The following is a 7,523-nucleotide window of genomic DNA, read 5'->3' as shown; positions in this document are numbered from 1 at the left end:
TGGCTAGACTTTATAAGAGCAGTGCGTGACAGACTTTGTCACGCACTGCTCAGGGGATGTCTTTGGAAATCTCAAAGAACTGGAAGAATTTTGGATGGAAGAATGGGCAAAGATACCTCAAACAAGAATTGAAAGCCTCTTGGCTGGCTACAAGAAGCGTTTACAAGTTTTGATACTTTGATACTTGCCAAAGGGGAGAGTACAAGGTATTAACTCTGCAGGTTACCCAAACTTTTGCAGACGCCATTTTTTTGTTTTCTGTTATTTTTAAAGTGTAAATATTTTTTTTTAAATCTAACTTTTTATGACATATAATATGAATGTCTAATCTGTCATTTAATACCTTTTGGAGATTTTTACATCTTTTCTTGGCTTCTTTATGCAGATTAATACAACTTTTTCCTAGGGTGCCCAAACTTTTGCACCCCACTGTACATGTAAAAAGTTGCCCCTACATAGTCCCAAACAGATTGGAGAGTTACTAAATGGATGGAAAGTTAATTTTTCCTCCTCACACATTCCACAATAGCTTTTGAAAATAAAGTAGGGGTAATGGTTGTGTATACTATAAGCATACTTTATGTGTTGTGTTGACTGTGTGTGCACACATCTGCAGTCCCTAATTTGTAGGGTGGGTAATTATTTTAGACTGTACCATATTTCAAGGTAAGACCATTGTATAGGGTTAATTTGATCTTCAATCAGTTTGTGAGAAAGGGCTCATGCAACGTAAAGTCTTTTCTAGTATTGGGTTCAGATTGGTTACATTTGGCCCACACAGAAAGACAGGTGGACCTGCAAAACTATTTTCTTTTTGCTAATTTGAGATAGACTGTTAGAAAAGCTGTGTAAATATGACAAGTTGACCCAAACATAGACCAAAATTGATTGGACAGTTACCAAATGGATGGAAAGTTAATTTATAAAGCCTTAGCTGCAGTGTATCGTAATGGAGCATTACATTTAACCTTCAAGAAGCTCTTAAAACCTTCACATTTTGGTAAGTGAAGACAGAAAAAAGCTATAGACGGGACTAATGTTTAACAGATCGTAACAAGTAACAGTATCCGGTGATGAGTGCCCTCTCAGATGCGCTTATGTCAGTTGCGACAGGTCCTGCGAGATTTGAAACCATGTTATAATAATTTCCCCTCCACTCTCTGGCCCGGGAACAATTCAGCTGATCTAGTTCTAGTTAGTATTACCTTGTTACAATATTGTTATTGCATCATTGTTGTTACATTGTAGCTCTGTGGGTGGGTCACATGGGGACTATACTGTCTACAGTTGTGTTGAAAATAATTGCAGTCCAACATCACTAACCTCATAAATCATACTTTTTGGTAGAAGTGATATTTCCACATGGTAAATAATTTACTAGTAAGTGTTGTAGAGTTAAAAAACAAACAGATCTGCAGTCATGACATGCATGCTGCTGATTCTGTGTAATTGAATATGTAATTGAAAGGGGTATGTTCATACTTGAAGAGGTCATGTTGCCTTGAATGATGATGAAGAGAAAAGGCCTTTGAAATGGGTCTTTCAACAAGACAATTACTTAAAACATACCAGTAATCGAGCAAAGTCTTGTTTCCAGATGAACAAGATTGATGTTATGGAGCAGACAGCCCAATCCCCAGATGTCAATTCCATAGAACACTTGTGTGGCGACTTCAAAAATTATGTTTTTGAGACAAACCCAGTAATGCAGAGGAATTGTGGATTGTAGTTCAACCGTCCTGGGCTGGAATACCTGTTCACAGGTGCCAGAAGTTGGTCAACTCCATGCAACACAGATGTGAAGCAGTTCTCAGAAATAATGTTTATGTAACTAAATATTAGTGCAGTGATTCAAAGTATAGCAAACCCTTGCAAATACTGCTATTTTTGAATAGCCTGATATTTCTTTTTCTTCACTTTCTGTAAAGGTATAACTCAAACTTGATCAATTTTGGTCATGTTTTGATTTGGAATTGAATGTTTAGTGTTCCCAAATGCATTGATTTTATGGATTTAAAAAGCTATTCTAAGGATTTTGAGCATTATTAACTTTTTTTAAACACACTGCTATTATTCTGAACACAAATAAAAGAGTTAGAGTTACAGCACTTATAAGGCATACTAAAAAGAGTTATTTATTCGTATTTATCCATCCTTCCATGGTAAAGTTCTAATCCTGAAATAGTTTGTAATAAAGTTTAATGTTTTGGCAATACTGATATTGTGAAAGTTTGACTTTATCCTCTCTAAGAAAGATTTTTTGTCAAGGGGTGCCAGCCAGAGGGCTATTGCACATAACCAGGATAGGGGATCAAGCCAGGATATTCCAGTTATCCTGGTTGAATTTAGCCTAGACTTGGTTGCACAAAAGCAGAGGCACCTAAGTTACCATGGAGATTCATTCTCTACAGCTAGCCTGGTCCCGATTTATTAATTCTGGAGCCAATTCTGTTCACTCAGCAATGGGTTTACCTTATTATTATCAGCCTGCATTAAAATACAACATGTTCATGTTGCTGTTCAGTTATTAACTGTTAATACTTTAACATTGTGACTATAATAAAAAAAAATCATCTTACTGTTGTTGTTACTGTTATATTGCTGTATGAAGAAAACTGCTCATATTGTTGTTAGATGTTTGATACTATATATTATTGCAGTTGAGATAATTTGAAAAGGCTGATTAAGTATCAAATGTGCTTTTAAATTAAATCAGTTACTAAGGACAAAACATAAAGTGCTGTACATGTGTGTTTCTATAGTGGACCAGTGCACCTTAAATTATTTTAGTTGATTAATCTTTTTTGTATTCTTAATAACTATTATTTGGGAGAATTGTACATTACAAAGAACATATCCTAATTGTACAATCTTTCCACTGGACCAGTAACTATAAAGTGTTGTTGTTACATTCATGTAACAACAAGAAGAGGACACCTCAATGGTTTTTTACATTATATTTTGCTGAGGGAAGAATAACAGATGAATATACTGTTTACAGTGTTCCTTAAACACGGTTAGGGGGATTATGACTAAAAAGTTCTATTTTGGTCTCATCTGACCACATGCCTTTCTCCCATGACTCCTCTGGATCATCCAAATGGTCATTGGCAAACTTAAGACGGGCCTTGACATGTGCTGGTTTAAGCAGGGGAACCTTCCGTGCCATGCATGATTCAAACCATGACGTCATGACCAACAGTAACCTTGGAAACGGTGGTCCCAGCTCTTTTCAGGTCATTGACCAGCTTCTCCCGTGTTGTTCTGGGCTGATTTCTCACCTTTCTTAGGATCATTGAGACCCCGCGAGGTGAGATCTTGCATGGAGCCCCACTCCGAGGGAGATTGACAGTCATGTTTAGCTTCTTCCATTTTCTAATGATTGCTCCAACAGTGGACCTTTTTTCACCAAGCTGCTTGGCAATTTCCCCGTAGCCCTTTCCAGCCTTGTGGAGGTGTACAATTTTGTCTCTAGTGTTGTTGGACAGCTCTTTGGTCTTGGCCATGTTAGTAGTTGGATTCTTACTGATTGTATGAAGTGGACAGGTAAACTTGTCCAGAAAAAAGTGCAGCTAACGAAGTGCACCAGGTGCTTTTCTAATTTATTCAAATACTTATTTGCAGCTGAATCATACAAATAAATACTTAAAAAATCATGTATTGGGATTTCTGGATTTTTCGGGGCGATTATGTCTCTCACAGTGGACATGCACCTACGATGACAATTTCAGACCCCTCCATGATTTCTAAGGGGGAGAACTTGCAAAATAGCAGGGTGTTAAAATACTTATTTCCCTCACTTCCTCACACATATGCCATTTTAGCCTGTTTTGCTTTTTATGTAAACAAGCATGCAATATGAAAGTCTGGGATTGTGGAGAACACTAAATGGTCTACTGAATCAGCATGTAGTCAAACCTTTAAATAAAAAACACTCATTAATTATCAAAAACATTTTACCACTAACGAAGTTTTTACTTTTGACCATCCAAAGTTTGTTTATCTGCTTAACTCTGTGATAAAAGGAAATAACAGGAAGATATTTGGCTGATAGAAGGTTAACATGCTCATTTTTTTTTCACATAAAAAAGCCTGTCTATCATCATTGCAACCGGGAAAAAAACTGGAATGTTTCATCTGTCCCGCGTTTCAATCGTCCCCGCTCTCCCCTACTTATGCATTCAGTCGGTCCGAGATCGCTTGCCTTGCTTTCTCTCACTTTTTCTTTGCAGCGGCCGTGTTTCTTTTTTTTCTTTTTTTTTATATAAATGACGTGTTTCACAAGAAGCTGCTGCTCACTCCTTATATAGTATGAACAATGCATCTTCTCCATTTCTGCATCAGTAAATCTGCGATTGGTACCGTGGTCTATTAAAGGCCACGTGGTCTATATTAGACATAGCTTCATCCTGGCTCAGCAAACGTGCAACCAATTATGCCGCGATGAGCGGATCACACAAGCTGCGCTTTTTCAGTTATCCTGAATTTCTTCATTTTACTTTTGTGCAACAGCCCCCTGGTCTCTCTCCTGACATGTTACATAGTCTTAATTAGGTAACGTATGTCAGTTGTATTTTGTGAGGATATGAAATCAAATCACAAAAGCATGCACATGTTAAAATATAGACTACACACTATATATAATGAATGACCGTAAAGTCTAGAAAAAAAAACTATTCAACGGTCAAATCAAATGTTCATATATATAACACAAAAATCATCAAAACACTGAAATTACCACAGAAAAAAAAGTATTAACCAAAATCCCTCAGTCTCAAAGTCCACAAAGCTGAAAGATTCCACTTCAGGTTTTCTGATTAATAAAATTGTTCATGGAGAAAACCAAAAATCCGTTAAGGTTTTTGTTGCTGCAATGTTTAGGTTAGATAAAAGAAAACTTAAGGAAAAATAAAAAGTTGGTGCACTTAAAGATTCAGTCAGAGTCAGTCAGGTAGTCTGGACAGTCAGCCTGTGAATCCAGTTCAAGTTTTTTTAGGAGTTGTGGGTGGCTGGCCGGTGTCTGTGAGCAACTGAGGAGTGGTAGTTGAGTGAGCCTCTGTTGCGCCCTGTCACGTTCCACTGAATGATTTTTGAACTGTTTTAAAACTGGCACGAACTGGGGACAAACTGATATGTCAGTCTTGAAAGGGGCGGTTCCGCAGGATTAGAACAGCTGGTGCAAACTGGTGATATTTTCCAGGTTTTCACCAAAGGGGTAAACGAGTGTCCACAAAGTGCACCACCTATGTAGCAATTTTGATGCCCTCAAGCCATCACCCACCATTAGCATCTCATTGACTGCCATTCATTTTGGCACCACTTTGACAGCGAATTACGTTACTTCAGAAGTGTTTAAAGACTCTATATGTCCATTGTTTATTCTAAAGAAACACTACAATGTATAAAAAGCTCCATTACCTTGTATCTCATGTTTTGGCTCCGTGCAGACGTTTTTGTAAAAATAGGCTAACGATAGTGTTATAACTAAGCAACTTGCTATTGCATAGTAAAATGACTGAACAGTAGGTTAAGCTCGCACTTTAGCAATAATTAGCCTGTGCCAATGTTATGTCTTACATATACCTGCGCTCTCTGTGTCTGCAAGATTCAGAATGATTGAGATTTCTCTGGGCACAGCTACCAGAAGACTTGCAACTTTCAGACAGGTTGCTCACTTCACATCTGCGTTGACAAGCTCAGTTGGAGGCTGCGCAGTAACGATCAGCACTCACCGGAAAAGTGTTTCTAATATCCTTCACTGGTCTCCGTTGAAAACAACTACATACGATGTCTAGGCTCAATCTCAGAGAAAAGGGTTTATCTAAACACAGCAAGGAAATGAGTGAGGAGCCGGGGAGGCGGATGCCAGGAACTGAGCGAGAACAGGAGAACTGGGGAAGAATGGCGAGGGCCACGAGGACTGGGATTAGGACAAGGGACAGAGGGGCACTGGAGACCGGGGAGCCAAAGTGATGCCGAGAGAAGGCTAGGTGCGGGGGCAGAGGCAGAATGGTGCAGGGAGGAGGGGACCGGGTGGTGAAGCCAGCTGACTGGAGACAGGAGGATAGCAGAGGTGAAAACTGTTGGAAAAACACAAAGGCAAGGATTAGCAAACAGCGGTCAGACATAGTTAAGTATAAGATTATCAGGAGCTCGAGTCGTGTGTCACGAGGTAGGCAGAAGCTACGATCGAGCGATGATGGTAAGTGGAACTGGGTATTAAATACAGGGCTTGATTGTTGTTGATGACAGGCAGGTGTGTACAGCGGGAAAGGTAATAGTGGAATTCAGATCCGGTGTGCGTAGTCAGCTGGCTGTTGTAGGAAGGAGGGAATGGGAAAACGCAACAGAGACTGAAAATAGCAGGGCCAACAGAGAAATTGACAGGAGGATACAGAGGAAAAACAAATTAGAAAATACTACACAAAACAGAAAAGTCACAGCCAACCAGCCCCAACCATCACAAATAGGATAACATGGCCTCATTTGGGCCACATTAACAACACAAAGGTCTTTACCAGTGTATTCCAAAACCAACTCAAAGTTCAGAGAACCAACTTTTCTGGTCACACAATAAGGACCTTTCCACCGTGGTGCAATTTTGGCCAAAAACGACTTCCATTTGGGAATAAGGGTGAGATTTCAAACAGACTGTCCTTCTCCACTCAAGTTTGCTCTCTAATGTATTGGTCATAAATGGTTTTCTGACGTTTCTTTGTCTTCTGTAGGTTTTTAGATACAAAATGTTTCATATAATATATGTGGGCCGTTATGTGGTAGGATGTTTCATCTGGCGTACAGAATTTGGGGTATAGCTCGGAATCCATTGGGCCTTTAAGTTTCTGACTAACATTGAGTTCTGCCTGGGGTCACTCCTATGGACTCATGAACAGCTGTGTTGAAGGCAAACCGGAACTCTGGTAAGTACTTATACCAAGTTTTGTGTTGACACATGATGCAATCATGGCGTTCAAGTTTCTGTTAACTCTTTCTGTGAGGCTGATTTTAGGACGGGAAGGTGTTGTTTTTCTTTGTGTCAAGTTAGGTTTTTGGCAGGTTTCTCCAAATACAGACAAGATGAATTGGGAACCCTGGTCCAAATGAATGTAATCTGGCACTCCTCAAGGAGCAAGTATCTCTTTGTTTAGGTAAATGTGCTGTATTTATATAGCACTTTTCTAGTCTTAACAACTACTCAAAGCCCTTTATGTACAGGATACATTCACCAATCACACACATTGATACACTGTGGCTGAGGCTGCCGTACAAGGTGCCACCTGCTCATCAGATTAACACTCACACACATTCACACTCCAATGCGCAGCACTGGAGGCAACTTGGGGTTCAGTGTCTTGCCCAAGGACACTTCAACATGGGACTGCAGGGCCAAGGGACCACCAACCTTCCGATTGGCAGGCAACCGCTCTACCACTGAGCCACAGCCGCCCGTACTTAGATAGATAGATAGATAGATGGATAGATAGATAGATAGATAGATAGATAGATAGATAGATAGATAGATA

Source organism: Etheostoma cragini, chromosome 8 (assembly GCF_013103735.1).
Source record: "Etheostoma cragini isolate CJK2018 chromosome 8, CSU_Ecrag_1.0, whole genome shotgun sequence".
NCBI classification, from domain to species: Eukaryota; Metazoa; Chordata; class Actinopteri; order Perciformes; family Percidae; genus Etheostoma; species Etheostoma cragini.
The sequence above is the reverse complement of the archived record's forward strand: the minus strand, read 5'-3'. Positions refer to the sequence as shown.